Source organism: Polypterus senegalus, chromosome 5 (assembly GCF_016835505.1).
Source record: "Polypterus senegalus isolate Bchr_013 chromosome 5, ASM1683550v1, whole genome shotgun sequence".
In the NCBI taxonomy this organism is placed as follows: Eukaryota; Metazoa; Chordata; class Cladistia; order Polypteriformes; family Polypteridae; genus Polypterus; species Polypterus senegalus.
Genome location: NC_053158.1, coordinates 138017724 through 138040665, shown reverse-complemented (window position 1 = coordinate 138040665; position 22942 = coordinate 138017724). Strand labels below are relative to the sequence as shown.

The 22942-nt window shown below is 37.3% G+C and overlaps 1 pseudogene; it reads left to right on the top strand.

Moving 5' to 3' along the window:
- Nucleotides 1–7781: 7781 nt before the first annotated feature.
- Nucleotides 7782–9366, top strand: LOC120529905 (annotated as a pseudogene).
- The last annotated feature ends 13576 nt before the right edge of the window (nt 9367–22942 follow it).

Below are 22942 nucleotides of genomic sequence, written 5' to 3'. Positions count from 1 at the left end.
GAGCTGTAACATTATGAATGAAATGTGTTCTGTGTGGTGATCACTGCCTGCACGCTCCTGTCGGCGTAAGAGAAAGTTTAAGAAGCACACAGCAATTATTGACTTGGGAATACATAGAATACAAAGCACTTAACATGCTACTTTTGATTAAAATAGGATGTGAGAAACTCTAGTAAATTAAAAATCAATTTTAAGATGAAGTTTATGACTTTCTACTTTAATGACAAAATAAACTATGAGATTAAAGTGGAAATGTTGAGGTTAAATTTAACAATTTGACTTTAATCTCAATATAGACCTTTTTCTTCTTCACTGTGTCCCTATTTTTGTTTTCTTCTTTGTGACCCTAATACGCTTCTGTATGACGCAGACAATCACCTTTTGAGTGCCACTCCATCAATTTTATTTTATTGTTCATACTATTGCCTAAGTCACCAAATTGTTTTTCATGCCTCCACTTCACTGAGTAGGACCTCTACTTCACATATGGTGAAATTCTTTTTTACATGTGTTTTTACCATTGTCTTTTAACAAAAAACTAAATGGAAGGGAACTATTTATATTAATTTGCATATTCAAATATGTGAAATTCTGGGAGGAGTCATGGTGGGGCTGTACACACGTGCATGTACTTTAAAATTCATAATAACTGGGATTTATAAAGGGGAAGTGTGTGTAACTTTGCTTGTGCACAGTTTCATGCATTTGAATTTTGTCTGTATGCCATGTTTTTGTGTGAATTCTGCACACGGCGTTATACACGAGGCCCATAGTGTTTGGCAGCCAATAACCAAATTTATTTTGACTGCTATCTGCAAAAAAAAACTGATGTCATAGTGGGTTACAGGAACACAAACACTAGTCAACAGAGAATTGTAAAATATCACCTGGTTTGGCTGATCACCTTTACTGCTAATTTATACAAATAGGATACAGTGATCTCAACTCGATCGCGGGGGTGGCGTTCCAGAACCCCCTGCGAAAGGTGAAAATCCACGAAGTAAAAACCATAAGTTTATATTTTTATATTGTCACGCTTGGGTCACAGATTTGCACAGAAACACAGGAGGTTGTAGAGACAGTAACTTTAAAACACTGCAAACAAACATTTGTCTCTGTTTCAAAAGTTTAAACTCTGCTCCATGACAAGACAGATATGACAGTTCCGTCTCACAATTAAAAGAATGCAAACATATCTTCCTCTTCAAAGGAGTGCGCGTCAGGAGCAGAGAATGTCAGAGAGAGAGAGACAGAGAGCGAAAAGCAAACAATCAAAAATCAATACGTGCTGTTCGGACTTTTAAGTATGCGAAGCACTTTCAGAGAAGCCCCTCTGCTCACACCCCCTCTGTCAGGAGCAGAGAATGTCATAGGGAGAGAGAGACAGAAAAAAAGCAAACAATCAAAAATCAATACGTGCTGTTCGGGCTTTTAAGTATGCGAAGCACCGCGCGTAAAGCATATCACACTGTATATCATTGAGGAGTTTTATTTAATACGTGCTCTGATTGGGTAGCTTCTCAGCCATCCACCAATAGCATCTCTTGTATGAAATCAACTGGGCAAACCATCTGAGGAAACATGTACCATAAATTAAAAGAGCCATTGTCCGCAGAAATCCGCGAACCAGCGAAAAATCCGTGATATATATTTAGATATGCTTACATATAAAATCCGCGATGGAGTGAAGCCACGAAAGTCGAAGTGCGATATAGCGAGGGATCACTGTAATGCAAAAATCCCATGGAAGCATCCTGCTCTGTATCAACAGTAGAAGTTAGTGGTGGCAGTGTAATAGTGTAAGGCATCCCATTTTGAATCCTTAAATTAGTGTTACTGCAATTGTTCTCTAGGCCAGCACACTCTAAACTATACAAACTATTTCTTCGGATGTGCCCTGTGACCATGTCAGCACTTTTATGACTACTAAGAAAAAATATGCTGAAGTAGAAGAGATTCTGTTTATAGCACGAGAGGTCAATCAATAAATAATCGAGAAAACAATGTCCACCTTTTTGATTTTTTGATTTTAAAAAATAAGGGAATTCTTCTTGGTGGCACACTTTTACTTTTCATCATCTCATTTGATGTGCATAGAGAATCATGTGACATTATGTTATACAATAAACATTAGGAAATCAATATTATGAGACAGTAAATTGTATTCACCCTGTAATGTATGAAAGGCAATTTCAATGAAAAAACAAGACTGGAAAATTATTTGTAAGTTGCCAGGCAGAGCTAAGGCAGTGCAGTATTGTGCAGTATAGTTCATAATTTTTTGAATACTAAACCATATGATTGCTTGATCCTTCCTCATCTCGGAATGACCCTGAGTAAGTCAATTAACCTGCTTGTTCTTTAGCTGCAAAAATATAAATGGAAACACAGCACAGTACTTGTAAAGTACCTAGGGACAGTGTTAACTATAGAAAACACCCTATCTCTCTATATATAAAGCAATAGGACATCAGTCTGTCTGGTGTCCATGCCTTGCTGGGTGTAATATCATCCAGGAGCCATAAGAGGGTGGGAATGTCCGATGAAAAGAGGCAAGTAGTAAGTGTAAAAAAGTAAACTGTGCAGCATATATTGATGTGTCTGGGCATTACACCATCCACAACAGGACTGGAAATGTATGACAACAAAGGGAAATAAGAAGCACAAAGAAAAAGGAATGTAAGGGTTGACATATACAGTAAGCAGAGGTTCATAAATGAGGGATGCGATCAAAACAGTACATCACAGTGCATTACACAGTGCATTACACAACCAGTCACATGGGAGTGATTTACCATTGTACCATTAAGCCCACCATATGCAAGTTTAATATGAAAATATACTATTAAATGATAATATACTGTACTATTAAAAGTCTTCACTAAAGCCATATCAGGGCAAGCTTTTAAAAGAGAAGAAGGAATCAGGAATGAAAGAGAACCTGAACTTGATTTTAGATATCCTGATATAGTAACTATGTGCAGCAGCTGACCTTTCTACAAATCCTACATTAAGTGAACACTTTGGAGGAGCCTATGAGCTTCAAAAAGGCAGGTTTTCACTGTGCCATTACCCAATGAACAAAAAGTACATATTTCATTTAAAAACTGGCATGAAGTCAAAAAGCCCAAAAGAAAAAATAGGCCTTGAATTCGGACGGACCACACCATGGTCAAGGAACAAAATGCTATTTGTGAAGAAAACAGTGTGTTCAGACAATATTGTAAACTCCACTACATCCATCTAGATTCATCTTTGGCACCCATAAATGATGTTGTCACTCCAAAGAAAATCAGGTGTTATCATGAAAACTGGAATTTTTTTAACTGCTTTAGTCAGGGTCAAGATAAGTTAGAACTTCTAACAGTTAGCAAATAGCCCACTAAAGTATATAACAGCATATTGTTTCCATTTTTAACTGTCACTTTGTACCAATGTTTGTAGTAAATGTGATATACAGTAAGTCTTTGGATGAAGCTTTTGATTTACTAGACAATTTACATCCTCATCCACATGACACTTATCTACAAACCATTTCAGGGCATGCTGGAGATCACAGTATGATGGAACAAAGAGGAAAGCATCACCTGCAAATACAACAAGCAAAAAATATCTTTAAGCCCCATACCAGATACACTCCAATCCTTGGCTGTACCTTGATATTTAGTTCTTGAAAATCATTAGGGGAGAATGTAAGGCACATCCTTTGTTGGAATTCAATTGTTCATACTGACAAATTAACAATAATTATGGGCCCAACACTCTTGATACAGAAATACAGAGATGAACTGGCAGGCAGGAGAGGCTCTAGAACCTCACATTCTTGTAATACCTTCTGCAGCATACCACAGAAACATGGCAATAGGCATCCTTCAAGTCCACAAAGCACATGTAAAGAAAATGGGCAAACTCTAATGACCTCTAAAGTATCTGTGCAAGGACAGAAAGCTTGGTCTAGTATTCAACAGCCAAAATGGAACCGCATAATCCCTCCTGAATTTGAGGATCAACTATTGGACAGAATCTTCGTTTCTCAACTCCAGCATAGACTTTTCCATTAATGCTGATTGGTCCCTGAGTATCTTGTGCATACCCTTTTGTCTAGCTTTTTAAAAGCAGAGACCACTCACTGCCCCAATCTTATGGTCACAAGGGACTGTCCTGAGATTCCATCTAAAATTGAAGAGTCACATTAATGAAAACATACCCATAATCTCCAATGCTTTAGGCTTTTACCAGTCAAACCTTATCCACCACTATGGCCTTGTCATTACAGGATTTTTTAATCACTGCATTGACCGCAGCCATAGAGATGGTCCTTTAGCAAAGGCATGCATTTTTAATTGACCCATCACAATCCCTTATGTTAACATCAAGACTTGGTAGCTTACAATAGTAAATGACTTCTCCTTTAAGTTCTAAATTAGCTGGATTTTCAGTTGGGCAAGACATGGCTGTGGTCCATTCAACAAACTAACCTGTATACGGAGCATTTAAATTAATAAGTTAAGCCATTCGCACATTTGGTTGGAGGGAATGTCAAACTTGATGACCGAGTTGCTGACCTTGTTGCCTGATAATATTAGATTAGAAATCTGAAGAGGTAACAAGTCACATAACCCCGTGACGACTTCAACTTCACATTTCCAAAACAGAGCTCACCTCTTTTTCTGACAGAGCTGGCACTGTACAATGCTTTCCAGGTATGGTTAGCAAACCTGTAAAATTTAAGACAAAATCAAACTTTGATTGCTTGATTTCATCAGAGTGAGTCGCACACTGGATGAAGTGAGTTACACAACCAGTCACATGGGAGTGTTCCCAAATGATTACAACTAAATAAGATTATTGAAAGTAAGTCTATGCCTGAAAATTAATGTGACAGGGCCTTTACTGTTAAAAAAATTAACCATTGACCAATAAGTATTCCAAAAAATGAAAATGAAAGCCATATAGAAGTTAGTTATATTTATAAAGTTTAGGAGTTTAAGGCATCAGAGCCTGAGTAAGTATGTCGAACAAGAATCAAAGAACATTCTTCTCAAACTTGATTTTGCACTGGAGGGACAGCATTTAGAGTACTGTCTCCAGTTCTGATCACCATCCAACAAAAAAGATATAAAAACGACTGCCTGCCGTGCAGAGAAAAGTGAGCAGGTGCATTCATGTAATAAACAGCATGTCCTATGACAAGGTAAAGTAATGTAATCTCATCTGTGTCTAGAAGAGGTTACCCGAGAACCAGATTCTGTTTTTTAAAACTCTCAAAGGCATTGTTAAGCAAGCAGATTTATTACAGTTTAATTCTAAAACACATACTCAAGGACACTGGAGGAAGTCAATGAAAGCCGCATTCAAAACACATACAAAGGGTCGTAGGAATCTTGAACAAACTGCCCAGTCATGTACAGTAGATGAAGCAGATAACCTTGTAACTTCTAATAAATGTCTGGATAAGATATTGGCAAAACTTAGCTATTAGTTTCCGGTATAAGTTTGATGTTCTAAGAAAATGCACCTTTTTTACACAGCGGTGGGAAAGAAAACAAAATCAAGACAACATTATAATGAATACAAAAACAGTATTACTTTACTTTAGATTCACAATCAGGGATTGTTACTTTAAAACATTAAACCTATCTTAAGCAAATATCTCCAGTCAAATGGAATTATTAAAAAGGAATGAATACAACTACAACTGTCAGTGTTAATAGGGATACAGAATATCCACAAAAATGACTCCTAGCAGTATTTATTTATGAGGATGGTGGGCAACCATTTGATTTAAGTCAGATTTTGTGTGTATAGTTACATGTGCATATTGTGTAGTATTTTGTATGTTGTTGCATGCAGCATTCTATATAAAATAAGCAGAATTAAAAATAATAATAATGGGTTAAAAATATTTATTAGGAGATAAAATAGGTAAACTAGATGTTTCATTTTAACACATCAAAACCTCTATGAATTCTTTTTAGCAGTGCTATCTTTTGAGACAGCAGTTCACTCCTTTTTATTTATCTAATACTGTATATTTAACTCAATAATAAGTTAATCCATGTTTTATAATAGTCCTCTGTTATACTGAGATCCAAATATTGTGGATATATTTATTAAAACATTTTCATGCTTAAGAAAATACTGTTAACCAGCCGTCTATTGAAAAACATGATTTTTAAAGTACACAAGTTTAATTAAAAGGCTCAAGCAAATGTCTACCTTATGTAATAAGTAATAACTGAAAAGGTTATAATATTGAAATTCCCATTACAATATGTTTATTTATGTTTACACTTGTTGTCCTTATCAAGGAAATTCCGCACCACAAGTCAAAACATTTCTTTGCTTGCTTTACATTTCCATGTGAATTCTGCCATACCATTTGCTGTTTACAAAGACATTTCACAGAAATCATTGAAGGCCACTCATTTTAACTGATGGAAGCTTTTAATTTGTACTGTACTCAGTCAATAAATTCTGTCAGAATTTTATACCAACATAAAACTCTTGAATAACCTTCATGTAAATAATCACAATGATCTCTAAACATTATCTTCTGTCAGTTCATACAGCTACATTAGTGCTATAGACAGAATGTGTAATGATAGGATGCACAATATTTTTTTTTATTCAGTTGCTTTTCTTGGAACATCAACTTTGCCTGTCAACATGACACTTAGTGGGTTATAAATAGCTACTACTCAAGGAGATTCATTTACAAGACAAAAAATAATATGTTCTCATCACAGAAAGAAAACCTTTGAAGAGTCCACTAAATCGGGACACACGTCCCTGCTTCTTTGGTCTCTGGCTAGGGCTCAGTATTTACATTTGCAAGTCATTAATTATCAAAACGAAGAAGCAATCAATGATGGAGGAACAGGATTTTCTCTGCACTTACTGTAATCTTGTCAGGCCTCTTTGAAGTAAACACACCAGCCAATTGGTAATGCGCATGGTGTAAATCCACATCAAGTAACGCCACTCCATGTCAACACAGAAACATAAATGCACCTTTACTGAGGATTTGCAGATTAGCTTTGCAACAAGGTGTTAAGTGCTAATGGTTGGCTGTACACCTTCATTGACATTCCTCACTAAGTTGTTACTTAAATATAATTGTGTACTGTTGAATACGCTGCAGATGTCATAATTTGCACAAAAGCTCTCTGAGAGGCTCAGCTGTGTACTGCAGTAAGCCAATCTAATGCAATATTTCTGAGTCCAAAGATGTTTTAAAGCTCCTCCTAAAGTGACTACCCTACTGGTTGGAAAGAATGTTTTGGGACAGCAAAATGAGATATGTAATATTGTTGACGTGCACCTGATTGGCTTTATGTTAAAACCTTCCTCTTGTGTTAGGGTCAGCACCGACCCGTTTTACTTTTTAAATGCATAAAACTGCTACCTAATTTTGTTTATTGCATCAAGGCTTTTTGACTTTGTCAAGAATCTGAATTTAATTAAAATAAAAAAAAAAAAAAACAATTGTACTAAATTATAAAATGCTCTGGTGAAAATTATTACCTTTGTGTTAGTAGGGTCAGTTTTGACCCAGTTATAATTTAAGGTTATAAAACAAAACAATAGTTAGGGTCAAAACAAAAATCATAAACACACTTTGAGGGGCTTCTCTCTTTGCCTGTTTGTCTCCTTACCTGAACAAACAAAACAAACAAGCAAAGACAGACATTTTCAGAAATGTAAGGCTTGCATAAGACAGATTTAGTTTAGCGTTGGTGACTTGCAGAGTACACATCTCCTGTTTGCAGGAGTCAAAAATGAGAAGAAGACTTACAGTAAGCCAAGCTCTGGATCATATCTTTTCTGAAAATGAGGCAGAGGACACAGAACAGCATAGTGATACAGATGAGCAGGTTTCCGAGGAGGAAGACATTGTAGAGTATCTATCAGAAGGCACAGACACATCTGATGAGTCTGGTGAGGAGGTCACCGATGCTGAAGCTGCACTCACTCCTGCTGAAACGTTCAAATCCAAAAGTGGTAACATCTGTTGGAGCTCAGTACCTCCTGACTTACATGGCAGGGCAGCTGCTGCAAATGTCATCAAAATGACCCCTGGAATCACAAGGTTTGCTGTGACGAGAGTAAGTGACATCAAGACATGTTTTGATCTGTTTATGCCATTGTCACTAAAGACAGTCATGATTGCTATGACAAACCTTGAAGAAAAAAAGGTTCATGGCGACATGTGGAATGACATCGATGCGGAATACCTGGATGCTTATATTTGTGTTCTTCTTCTTGCTGGTGTTTACAAATCCAGCAATGAGGCCACCGATAGTCTCTGGGATGTGTCGACAGGCAGAAATATTTTCCGGGCAACAATGTCACTTCAGTTATTTCAAATGATATCAAGAGTCCTTAGATTTGACAACAGAAAAACTAGAGAAAAATCTGACAAGCTTGCTCCCATCAAGGATGTCTGGGAAAGGTGGGTGCAACTCCTTCAACTGATGTTCAACCCAGGGCCAGAGGTAACAGTAGATGAACGTTTGTCCCTTTTCGTGGAAAATGCCCTTTCCAGCAGTACATGCCTAGTAAGCCAGGGAAATATGGCATAAAAATGTGGGCAGCCTGTGATGCAAAAACCAGCTATGCATGGAATCTACAGATTTACACAGTCAAACATGCAAGTGGCATTCCTGAGAAAAATCAAGGAAAACGTGTAGTCCTCGATATGACCACTGGACTGCGGGGTCACAATATCACATGTGACAATTTCTTTACCAGCTATGACCTTGGACAAGAACTTCTGAGGTAGAAACTTACCATGGTGGGCACAGTAAAAAAAAAATAAACCTGAGCTGCCTGCCGAAATTTTGCAGGTGAAGGACAGGGCTCCACCTTCTTCAAAATTTGCTTTTACAGACACCACCACGGTTGTTTCATATTGTAAAAAAAAAACACCGGAGTGTGTCCACTTTTCACAAAGACGCAACTGTGTCATCAGCAAGTGACAAAAAGTCCATAATTATCTTGGACTATAATAAAAACAAAGGTGGAGTGGACAACCTGGACAAGCTGACTGCCACATACACTTGCCAGAGAATGACTAAGAGATGGCCAATGGTTGTGTTTTATAACATTCTAGATGTGTCTGCATACAATGCATTTGTGTTGTGGACCCACATTCACCTAGGGTGGAACTCAACCAGAAAAAACAAGCGGAGAATGTTTCTTGAGGAGTTAGGAAGTTCCCTTGTCAAGGCTCACATTGAGCGAAAGGAACGGGTGCCCCGGGACCCAGCCGCTGCAGCCTTGGTCAGACAGCTGCAGAGCTCACGTAGCACTCCTTCCACACCATCAGCAACACAAAGAACATCAGTGCCAGCATCCTCTTAGGCCAGCACTGCCTCAACATCAACCTAAATGCACATGCATGTTCTTGCACACAAAGACATTTTTTGGAACTAATGCCTCACTTCCATTGGTTTGATTTGCTTGTTTGTTCGTTGTTTGTTTGACCTTGCAAATACACATTTTGAGATTTACTTGTTTAGCTTTCCATTTATATTAAAAGTTATTTTTGAAAATACTTTTTTGCCTTTTTCTTTGAAATAAATATATATGGGTCGAACACCATTGATGTTACTATAGTAATTAATATTATAATAAAAAATATATATAACAAATGTATTTAAAAGATGTGTTCTAATACCCCTCAGTAATAGTCAGGTAACATAACAACCTTTTTTTTTATTTAAATAATTCTCTTCCGGTTCATTTAATATTTTTTTTAAATTGAAAACAAGAGGTATGCTGTTAAAGTAAAAGCACATGAGGTCACAGCAAAAATATTAAAAACATTCTTTTAATGGACAAGGAAGCGTAACAAAGTAACCAAGAGGTAAGGAAAAAAATTGGATGATAAATAATTGTTTTGAGGGTAATATGGGTGATTAAAGACACGGGTCAAAACCGACCCGTTAACATAAAAGATAGTAAAAGCTAACATAAGAGGAAGGTTAAAGGTCATTTCTACTCTGCTGTAGTTGGCACTATATATAAGTGAGGTGTTGATACAACACACATTTACTGTACACTATACAACTGGCACTGCCAAAATATCCATCCAATCATTTTTAATGAAATGTTTTTGTTTTGTGCTACATTCTATTTCATGTACACCATGATTTTCCCACTGAAGATTTTTACAATATTAAAATGTGGTCTCTCAAAACATTCAAAAAATACAAATCAGAAAATTGCTGGTACTGAGTAAAGTGATAAGTCCAGTCTGACTCCATAATAAACTCTGACATGGTTAAGTTGCTTCTCTACTCGTATACGAAACCAGATGAAAAAAGTCTATACAGTGAAACCTCGGTTCACAAATGTCTCGGTACACGTACAAATCGGTTTACGACCAAAAAGTTCGCCAAACTTTTGCCTCGGTTCATGACCACACACTCAGTATATGAATATAGATAGTTTCGGATTGTACGTGTTCAGTCTCTCCCTGTGCAGCGAGCAAGCAAGAGAGAGAGCGCACGAGACAGAGGCGCACACACAAACACAGGCACTTGAGACAGAGGCACACACACAGGTGCTCCAGGCTCGCGAAAGAGACTCACGCACACATGAAAGAGAGAGAGAGCCAGCGAGAGAGGGAGTGCTGGACGCATAAGGTAGAAAAGGCTTGTTTTTGTTTTCAGTTCTGTTTACAGTGATCGGTTCATAGCGTGCATTGTGGCAATGTTACTTTTCTTGGTGGTTTATTAAGTTACGGATTTTTCAAATGTTCATTTTTTTCCCTGTGCTTAAAACTCAATAAAAAAAATTGTTTTTAGCGAGTGGTTTCGTAGCACTACAGCGCGAACTATTGCAGTGTTAGTTTTCTCTGTTGTTCAAGGTTTTCTCAGTGTTATTCAATGTTTTTACATTTAGTTTACTATTACGCTGTGCATGCTATGGTATAATTAACTATATTTGTGTTTAAAAACTAAAAAAATATATATTTACATACAGTTCACACAGTCTGGAATGGATCAATTGTATTTACATACAATCCTATGGTGGAAATTGCTTCGGTTCACAACCAAATCGGTTTACAACCAGCGTTTTGGAACGAATTATGGTTGTGAGCCGAGGTTCCACTGTATGTGGTTATATTTTTAATATATTGTGAAATAGTTTTAAAATAGTGTCAACTAAAGGTATATCATATATTTATGACTTACCGTGTGAAGTATACAGCATAGCCGGGTATATTTGCATAAATATAACCTACAGTGAGACAAAAGATGTACTCTTAGACAAAAGCTGTTTTCAAGTAAAATAATTAAATTGTTATCCAAATGAGTGGTGGCGAATATGCCTGTGGTCTTTGATAAGATCGTGCTTTAGCTGGTACAAAAATATGTGTGCGCCGATGACAATATCCTCCCAACAGCTCGAGTGCACTCCTACTGTCTGATGGGAACTATAGTCCCTGTGCTGATGGCGGTTTTTGGGTTCTACCCCCTCCCATTACAACTTGGAAACGTAAATGAAAAATTTCATGAAAACTGATTTGGCCATTTTTTGTGTTTAGCAAACAAACAAATAAACACCTTACAACTTTATTTATGTAGATTAAAATATATTATGAAAAGCATTTTTAGATTTATTATCCTAGGATTCAAATAAGATATTTATTGCTAGTAGAAAAGCATCACTAAATATTTATACAAGATGACATGTCTTCCAAGATAAGGATATAGTGTAAATATTTACATATTTTTACAACTCAAGTAGAGACATGTTAAGATTTTTCATAAAAGAAAATGAATCGATAACCTGTGACAATTCTTAGGTCACAAACTGGAATTGTAACCAATGGAAAAGTGGAAGCTAACTGTGTGGGGAAAAAGAAGAGGTGAATTGTGAACATGTAATTCTAAAGCAAAGCTGTAAACTTCTTTCCTTAATTTTGTATGGGGCTGATAAGACATTAATGCAATGCTTCGCTCCTAAATAAGACAGACACGTCCTCAATTGACACTATGAAAAAGTGGCACAGGCACAGGAAAACAGCGGTAAATGCAAAATAGAGTGACATTATCAACATGGAAAACGATAAGAATAGAAAAAACATTTGAAAATACATTTGAAATACTAGAAAAAGTAAAACCACCTGAAAATAATAAGTAGTAAAAAATTATTAGTAATCATGATACTTAAATTGACTCAACCAACTTGAAAATTTAATATATCACATTAATTGTTTCATAACCTGGAAATATTTTTTTCAGTTATGTCTAATTTTGAAATATTTCTCTGTACTTCCACAACTACAAAATTGGCTATACTTCTTTTTATATCTGCAATTTAAAATAATCCATCTTTGATGCTGTAGAACTTCTAGCTTGCTGGGGTCATGAGGATGGCTCTGTCAGCACTACAGGTAGAATTTCTTTGGTGTCTGAATTTTTTGCGACAGATTTGTCATCCAAACTAGGTGAGTGCACATGGTGAGTACATCTGAAAGACAAAAGTATTGAAGAGCTCAGTTGTGTTTGATTTTCTTATAAAAAAATAAATACACTGTATTGGAAGTTAGAATTCCATTTTTCATTCTATAGTGATGGATTTACAAACTCATTGACAAAAGTTGCAAGAGTTTCTGCCAGTTAATACCTCCTTCATTTGTTTCATTGATAATTACATAATGTAACATTTTCAAACAAGCTTAATCCAATTAAAAGTCATGGGTGTTGCGATTCTCTGTCACAAAAGTGCTCAGTAAAAGGAAGCAGGCTTTCAAAAACCTACACAAAATGCCTGACCCACCCTTAATAATATTGATAATAATACTAAATTTAATTTGTATAGCTTAACTCAGGTCAGAGTCTACTGGATAGGCCACACTGTAAGGTTGCCTAGCCCCAAACTCAAGCCCAAAATTGGGCTAGGACTTTAAAACTTCAAAGAATTTCAAACATGTCCACAAATATCAAGAGTGTAGTGGCAAAACTGTAAAACCTTCATGCTCAAGGAAATGCAAGTTCCTTGAATGTTTCAAATGTATAAAGAACAAAAAAGGATAGCAAAAACTGAAGGCATGAAAAAGGAAAACAATAAGCAAACAAATCGTAAACAGGATCCAGTCAACAGTACCGTAACACAAAATAGGGACCAAAGCCAGTAAATCCAAGAAGTCAAGATGAGGAATCACAAAAAAACAATGCAAAACTGAAGCCTCTTCTTAAATACTTATCTAGAGCACCTGCACAACTGCATACCTGCTTCTTGGGCTCCAAATATAGGAGACAGGGCAGATAACCAAAACACTAAAAATAATAAACCAAACAATGATCAATACAGAGTATAAACAATATAAAAACAGAATTGAAAACATAATATACAAAATAATAATTCTAAAAACAAAAAGATTAAATAAAAAAATGCATTTAACGTAGGGCATATATCCCTGGAGAAGATCAGAGCCTAGTAGGGAAGAAGCAGCAACCAACCCTGGATGGGATGCCAATCCATCCATCACAGGGTCCACTTCCTTAATCTTGTGTTTTCATTAGATATCCCTGTTAGTATCATTATAATAAATTGTATGTGTCTGTCTGATTTTCTGCCTAGTGTGTTTGATGCTACTTTTTCTTGCATTCTTCTCAATCTTTTTGTTATCTATTGCTCTGTAAACCCTTATCCTACAAAAAAGATAGTTTCTTAAGTGCTATTATGATTCTTCTGGTTTCTACAAACTTAAGACCAAGGCTAATCTCAAAAATAGAGGCTTAGCACTAAGGTGGGCTTTACACCAAAATCTAGCAGCAGACATTTGGTCTGCATTGGAACAACAAGGATTAAAGCTTCAATATTGAACAGAAAGGAAGAAGGAAATTGTGCAAAGCCAAAGGTCCTCCTTAGCAAAAACAATGGTTCTTTGCATTTAAAGAATATATTTACAAAGTAAATTAAGAAATGTAAAACAAGAGCACAAGTAAAAATAGATATAAAAAGGTAATCCTTAACAATGTAAACCATATGATACCAAGATAAGTGGATTGGCAGATAATTTGGAATCTGGTAAATCATTACAGAAGGACTTGGATAGCATACTGGCTTGGGCAGATCTGTGGCAGATGAAATTTAATGTCAGTATATTTAAGGCATTACACATTGGAAGTAAAAATATTAGGTTTGAATACACAACGGGAAGTCTAAAAATTCAAAGTACACCTTATGAGAAGGATTTAGGAGTCGTAGTGAACTTGATACTGTAAACTTCCAGATAGTGTTCAGAAGCCATTTTGAAGGCAAATAAAATGTTAGGTTATATAGCATTATGTGTGGAGTACAACAGTGGTTCTTAACCTGTGTTGTGGGGCACCCTAGGGGGGCATGAAGTAACAAAAAGGGGGGCGCAAACATGTGAAAAAAAGAAAACAAGAATCAAAAATATGAAAAACACATTTATTGAAACCAAAACAAATTAACTTAAACTACATTCTGATACTAGAACAATAAATATAGAGTTAGATAAATGTTGATAAAAGTTAAGTAGGTATAATAAAATCTGCATCTATGATATATCATTAATTAAAAAACAAATTGATATCAGTGGGCTCCTTTCAAAAAAACGTTGGGGGCGGGGGGGCGCGATTAAAACTGTTATGAAAACTCATGTCGCAAATACTTAAAGGTTGAGAAACGCTGGAGTACAAGTCCAAGGAGGTTATGCTGAAGCTTTATAATGCACTGGTGAGGCCTCACTAGAGTACTGTGTACAGTTTTGGTCTCCGGGCTACAAAAAGGACATAGCAGTTCTAGAAAATTTCCAGAGAAGAGCAGCTAGGCTGAATGCAGGGCAACGGGGAATGAATTATGAGGAAAGATTAACATAGCTCAGCCTTTTCAGTTTCAGCAAAAGAAGATTAAAAGGAGGCATGATGGAAGTGTTTAAAATTATGAAAGGAATTAGTACAGTGAATCAAGACTGTTATTTTAAAATGGCTTCATCAACAAAATAGGAAAACAGTTGGAAACTTGTTAACACTAGAATCCCTGAAGCCTATGAAAAAAGTTGTAATGCCAGGCCGCCTTAAATTTCCTCACACCTCTTCATCAGTGTCTTTGTTTTGCAAAGGTGTCAATCAGCACAAGCAGCCAGCAGCACTCTACATCATTCCCCACCAACTTAGCTCAAGTTGGACAAATAATTTTCAAGTCTGTTTATCTGGGTGTGAGGTCCCTGGAACTGTATAGGGTAAAGAATATATCGTTATTTGGAATACATGCAATTCATGTGTGTTCCGTGTCTACAACGATCTGGGTAAATGTAGGATGACAGGAAATGTGATGTGAGAAATGTTGGATACATAACTAAAACAGAAACCTTTTTCATTTAATGACAATGGGAGAAAGATTGTCCGAGACTGTGGTCATAAAGCTGTTTCTGGACAAAGGCAGAATGGTAACAACAGACAACTATATATATACAGTAAGTCAATAATAGGAATTTTGCTCATTGAGCTATAATTAGTAACTAAAACCAAATAATTATGGAAAATCAAACAGTATTGAAATACACAACTGTTTTTGACCCGCCATGATATTTTTTTCTCTTGGAAAAATGTTTCTGGCCAATGAAAGAGTCCATGACACAGTCATATATTTTTACATATGTGAAAGTATGCAGTGTGAAAACACAACCAAACTAACTCAAACATTCAACAGTCAAAGTAATAATCAACCCTTGTTCTAGAGCAAAACAAATGGACTGTAAATATGGATACCACTTCAGATTGTAAGATGGCTGCTATTGCATTGGTGTGTCCCAGTTGTGTTTTTCAGCTCTAATTACATTTTTGATTTTAGTTTGTTTTGATTCTCTGGTTTATGAAATTTGCCTTAGATTTTTAGACTGGTTAAGCTCTCTCTTTGAACTCTTAGAACAATCTAGACAAGAACAGGCCATTCAGCCCAACAAAGCCCGCCAGTCCTATCCACTTCATTTTTCTATAAACATCATCGTCTACTTCTGAAAGTTCCTAAAGTCTTACTGTCTACTACACTACTTGGTAGCTTGTTGCAACTGTCAATGGTTCTCTGTGTAAAAAAAACCAAAACTTCCTAATGTTCCTAATTTACCCTTAACACTAGAATCCCTGAAAAAAAAAAAAAATATATATATATATATATATATATATATATATATATATATATATATATATATATATATATTTAAGAATACATGAAAATTGTGTGCTACTAAAGCTTGGGCCGAAAAGAACATATTTCAAATAGGTGAGTGTGCAAAATAAGACAAGCTCTGTTGAGTGCATAGACTTATGTGTTTCAGTTTTATGGCACAATGATGTTGGTGAGGTTGTGTATTTACTCTCTAGTTGACACCATATGAATGTCACCTCTGTTTAACTTATCTTAAATCACATATCTGTTTAAACTCCTATAACTGTTTATTAATAATGTTCATTTCAGAATACTTGATTAACATTTTACTACATATGTACATATTACATACATGTTCAAAAAGCAGTCACATTGAGTGGGTAACCCACTGGGTGCATCATTTTTGTTGTGTAAGTGAATTATGCCAGTTTTTTAATTCAAATTGAGTTACATTTATACCATTGAGTGTATTTATTTTTACGTTTTTATTGTTTTTAATGCTCCATGTTAACCCACAACTCAGTATACTGTGAATGAGACTCACTATCATCAAAAGCAAATGCACAGTATTTTCTGTAGTTAGACTGGTGTCATGCTGAATGACATTCATACCTCATACAAACTACTCCATGGTTTGCTGTTTACTGCACCAAGACCATCCACTCCAAAGGGTCTCACTCGAGTTGTTTTGGTCTGCACCCAAGTGTGATTGGAGTATTCACATCTAACTAAATCAGTGAAAGGCAACCTTTTTCGAGTTGTAACGCACTAAGTCTAAAAATGTTCTTTCACGGAGCACCTGAGGGACTGCCCATAAATAAAGTCGTGACGACACAATCTATGGACAATTGCCAATGAAAACAGTTAATTTTGCAAGTTTGAAAGACATTTTATTAATAAAGGAATCAAAGGATAAATCTTAAATTTAATTATTTTGAACGTTGAGATTGTTTTTCAGCACAAATGAGATTGATGCGAGGATCAATTTTCGAAAGACAGACGCGCATTTCCTTGTTGATCATTTGAAGTCGGTTGCGTTTATTAAACTTCATTTCCATAAGTGTTCCGTTGTCTGTTTTTCCAATATAAAATATATTTTTTTAAACATTATCTTTTTAATCAACTAAAAGTTCCAAAACACTAGCAATTTTAAATATTTTACTAAAATTTTTCTCGGCGCCCCTAGAAAATTCGGTGGCACACTAAACCAGTTGCCCGACAATGAACCAGACTTTCACACCATAGTTTGAAAACGGCTTTAAATAGAACAAGTGCACCGTTAAAGGGCCCTGCCCCTTATGTTAAACATAAATAGGACAAAAAAAATAAATATATATGCATATTTCATACACTAACTGCAAAGAGATAAAATATAAAAAGAAATAAAAAATACATTTTAATATCAACATATCCAATATAATATTTAAAAAGTTACAAAAAGATTAAATACAAAGAAAACACTCTTCAATGAGAGATGAGATCCTGACTCTTGCATAACAGGTGCTCCTCAAGTCACTGCTACTGGGACTCCATTCCCTCCTTTGGACTTACAAGATTTGTATACTCTGTTTAATTCCACCTGTTATAATATTTTGAGCTTGACTGCCACACTTAAACTAAGGAGATCTGAAACTAGACCCCAACTCTTTGGCTAAATAATGCTATCCTGACTCTTATGCAGGAGTAGTAGTAACTGGAAAGAAAGTGGAAGAGAGACAAGATTCAAGTAAAATTTCAAGTGACTACCTGACTTACATTTCAGCACACAGTTAAGGCATGATGACTGAAGTATTTATCAGCAGAAATTCAAAATGCTCTAAAGTATTACTTAGCACAACCTTTACAATACTCAACCCTGTTCTTCTGCCCACTCTATGACAACATAACATATTCTATTACACCTGCTGATTATTAACTTCCAAGTTGATCACTTGTCCTGTTCTCCTAAATATAATTAAGCCGGTGTCCCTTTCCCAATACAGTCACTCATTTAAAGCCTACCACAGGCCAACTGGCTTGCCTCTCATCTTAAAGAAGTGTTACAGCAATAAGAAGTGGGCTACTAGCCCAAGCATTTTAATGTGGTAAACGTCTTGTTACTACAATTATTCCATCCTGTTTTAAACAATGCAGTAAGTTAAATCTTTCATTAAAAAGAAAGTTCTTGACCGTATGGTTTAAATAATTATCATCCAATCTATACATTTGTGCTTTTACATAAGTTCTGAAGAATACTGTTTTTATCAGCTCTCTACGTTTTCAAATACAAATAAAACTTTGGAGCAGGTTCAGTCAGCTTCCTGGCATCACCACAGTACCGATTCAGCTCTCTGTTAGGTGACAAATGACCCGATGCTCCCAGTTGAGTCTGGTAATTGTATCATTCTGATTTTGCTGGATTTTAGTGCTGCTTTTTTTTCTGTTAAAGCTGGGAATCTTTCTTTTTGCATTACAGTAGTCTCCCGCTTAAATACACAACTTGAACCTGCGAAGTTTGTGCGTATTTAGCCAGTAGGTACGTACTTTAGGTTGGCCACTACCAAACGCAACTTAAACCTGTGAAGTTTGCGCATACTTTGCCGCCACTCCCAAATAGCTTGCTTTTCGCTACGATTTCAAAGAAACCAAACGGTAAGCATCTCAATGAGTCTCAACACTGTAAAATCATCTCGAAGCTAAGCAAAACATTTGCTCCCAGTAAGAGGGCCATAGCGCGGGAGTATGAAGTTAGTGAAGGTGCTATCCGAAAGATTTGGGAGAATTGTGAAGCGATCCAAGAACGATCTGCCCTGTTGACTGAAGAGGCTAAGGAGAAGACTTTTCAAGCTTCAGCTGGACGATTTACGGAGTTTGAAGTCATGCTTTATGTCTGGATTGACAGCATGCGTCGTGCCAGCCTTCCTGTATCGCCATCCCTCGCCATTGCCAAAGCGAAAAGCATTGCTTCCAGCCTGTCAATTCCAGAATCAGATTTAAGTCGATTCAGAGTTCGGCGTGAACTGCAGAAGATGCTCCTTCACGGAGAGGGAGCAGAAGTCAACAAGAGCGATCCGGAATTGCTAGCTGCTTCAGAAAACCTTTACGTGATTATCGCGTAATATGACCCTGAAAATGTCTACAACATGGACGAGACCGGCTTGTTTTTTTGATTGCTTCCAAGATATAGTCTTCTTATGCAAGACGAGGATATCTCAACCTCCAGAGGCAAAAAGAAAACGAAAGATCGAGTTTCTCTGATCGTTTGCACCAACGCAACCAGAACTCACAAAATTCCTTGCGCTTTGATCGGAAAACCCAAAGAACCAGCTTGTATTAAGGACCGACATTGGCCAGTTCCTTATTTCAATCAAGCGAAAGCTTGGATGGATGTAGAAACCTGTTGGAAGTGGTTCAATGAGGTGTTTTTTCCAGAAGTGAAAAAGCGAACAGGACGTCGCATTCTATTGCTGATGGACAACGCACCGGGACATTTTGAAGCCTTTGAACGCGACAATATTCAGATAATTTTCTTTCCCCCGAATTGTACAAGCTGGAAACAGCCTTGTGACATGGGAATAATCGCAGCTCTGAAAAAGCGATACAAATATTTGTATCTCAAGGATGTTCTTGACTTTTACGAACTTGATGAGGAGGTGAAAAGTCGAAAGAAAGATCGGGGCGAAGATTGAGACGAGGTGCTGCTGGGGTCTTTTACGGGAACCCAGCGCACCTGCTTGATGCTGCAAGTTATGTGAAAGAAGCCTGGGATTCTGTTTTGCCAAGCTCGATCAAAAATGCTTTCGTCAAGGCCAAACTAAAGACTAGAACCAGAACTGGAGGCTGATAGCAATGTTGAAGATGTGGGTACCGAAGTTGCGAAGGCTTTGGAAACACTGAATTTATCTATCACTCCATCAGAACTGGAGGACTTTGTTCACGTTGATGACAAGAACAATGAAAAATATGCATGCTGCGGTATTGGAAGATGTTGAAGAGCTTTTGGAGTCAATGAAAATTGCTGAAGCGGTGATGGATGATGATGATGACGTTGATCCTGAAGACCTAAATTCCGGTTTAGAAAGTGGAGTTGTATTTCAGGAGTTTGAATCTCTTTACAAGCAGGATCTCGACATCGAGGATCAGCTGCTCTGCTCTGAAATTCAAATTGAAGCTGATGATACATTCGATGATCTTAAGAAATTGTTTGAATCATTTCAGAGCAAGATCCGGACTGTCTCCCTCAAAGCCAAACGCAAGAAACTTCAAAACCTTCGCCAAATGACGATTCATGACAAGTTTAACTAATAAATCTTGAACCCAGAATTTTAGGGGAAAATATGCGTACTTAAGTGGGATGCGTACTTAAATGGGTGCATACTTAAGCAGGAGGCCACTGTACATCCATTATATGTGAAATTTCCTATTTTTTCATAGTATCCCCTATCTTATTCGCTTTGTATATACGAGTCCTTGGTTTAACTTTGGAAAAAAATAATGTCTCTTATAACTGTTATTCTGACAGTACACCATTGTATCTGCTGAAGCTAGGTGACACTCATTGCTTAAACCCCTATGTGAGTGTTTGTAGGACATTAAATGCCAGATGACTAAAAATTTTATCCAGCTAAACGAAAGCAAAACAGAAATAATTTTGTTAAGCCTCCCTGATGCCACTCAAGACATAGCTAATGTAGAATCTTTGTCTTCATATGTTCACACACATGCCAGAAATTTCAGTGCCTTTTTTTGACTTACTTTTAAGATTTGAAAAGCAAATAAACTCTGTTGTCAGAAGCAGCTTTTTCCATTTCAAGGGAGACAGCTAAATTCAAGTCATTTCTTTATTTTAAGGATACAGAATGTTTTTCAAGCTTCTATTACATTCCAATTTGAATATTGTAACTCTTTGTATATGGAAGTAAATCAGTCCTCTTTCTGTCACTATCAACTTGCTTAAAATGCAGCTGTCAGACTTATATCTTGCAAGAGGAACAGGGACCTTATCTCATCTCATTTTCTCAGACTACATTTTTGGTGAGGGTTATGACAGAAGCAGGCCAAACTGGTCAGCTCAGCCTTCCCTGTTCTCAGCTAAAGGTTCCATCTTTTCCTGCAAAATTCTCTGGCACTCCCAAGCCAGCTAAGAGTTATAAACACACCAACATATTCTTTGTCTGCCTCATGGTCTCTGCCCCAGAGCAGCTCTAGGTGAAACCAACCAGGGGGCATTTTTACAACATGCACAGACCACCTCATCTAACCCCTCCAGAAGAGCAGCAACTCTACTCTGTGGCTCTCCCAGGTTGCTGATTTCTAATCCTACTACCAAGTTTCGGCCCAGTGGCCCTGTGAAAAAACCTCATTTCTGCAGCTTTTACTTGCGATCTTATTGTTTCAAATATTCCCCACAGCTCATGACCATAGGGTGAGGACAGATAAGTAAAATGACTGACAAAGAATACCATGTCCTCAGGCTTGGAGGTGCTGATCCTGCCATTTCACAATAGTGCCAGCCAAAGGTCTCAATCAGATGAGGCAAAGAGGGCTACATCATCTGCATAAGTCAACAAGGCTAACCCCGAACCTCTCCAACTAGACACCCTCACATCTTCTCCTTTCGGCTGCTCCTGTTAGGGGTTTCCACAGCGGATCATCTTCTTCCATATCTTTCTGTCCTCTGCCTCTTTTTCTGTTACACCCATCACCTGCATATCCTATCTCACCACATCCATAAACCTTCTCTTAGGCCTTCCTCTTTTTCTCTTGCCTGGCAGCTGTAAACTTAGCATCTCTCCTCTGCACATGTCCAAACCAACGCAATCTCACCTCTCTGACTTTGTCTCCCAACCGCCCAACTTGAGCTGACCCACTAATGTATTAATTTCTAATCCTATCCATCCTTGTCACACCCAATGCAAATCTTAGCATCTTTAACTCTTCTACCTCCAGCTGTGTCTCTTGATTTCTGGTGAGTGCCACTGTCTCCAACCCATATAACATAACTGGTCTCACTACCGTCCTGTAGACCTTCCCTTTCACTCTTTCTGATATCTGTCTGTCACAAATCACTCCTGACACTATTCCCCACCCATTCCACCCTGCCTGTACTCTCTTTTTCACCTCTCTTCCACAATCCCCATTGTTCTGTACTGTTGATCCCAAGTATTTAAACTCTTCCACCTTCGCCAGCTCTACTCCTTGTATCCTCACCATTCCACTGATCTCCCTTTTATTTACACACATGTATTCTGTCTTGTTCCTACTGACTTTCATTCCTCTCTACTCTCTAGAGCATATCTCCACCTCTCCAGGGTCTCCTCAACCTACTCCCTACTATCGCTACAAATCACAATGTCATCAGTAAACATCATATTCCACGGGGACTCCTGTCTAATCTAGTCTGTCAATCTGTCCATCACCATTGCAAATAATCCTTTATCAGCCAAACCTGCTGTGCATCTTTCCCAGCTCAGTTCCTTTGTCTAGCCAGTTGGTACAGGTCCTTTACTCTCTTCTTTAGTGTCCAGCCTCTCATACAGCTCACAATACACCTTTTCTTTAGCCTTCACCACCTCTCTCTTTACATTACTCCTTATCTCCTTGTACTGTTGTCTACTTTCTGCATCTCTCTTACAATCTCACCTCTTCTTTGCCATCCTCTTCCTCTATATAGTCTCCTGTACTTCCCCATTCCACCACCAGGTTTCCTCTTTCCTCTGTCCAGATGTCACGCCAAGCACCCTTCTTGCTATCACCCTTACTACATCTGCTGTAGTTGCCCAACTGTCTGTAACTCTTCATTACCACC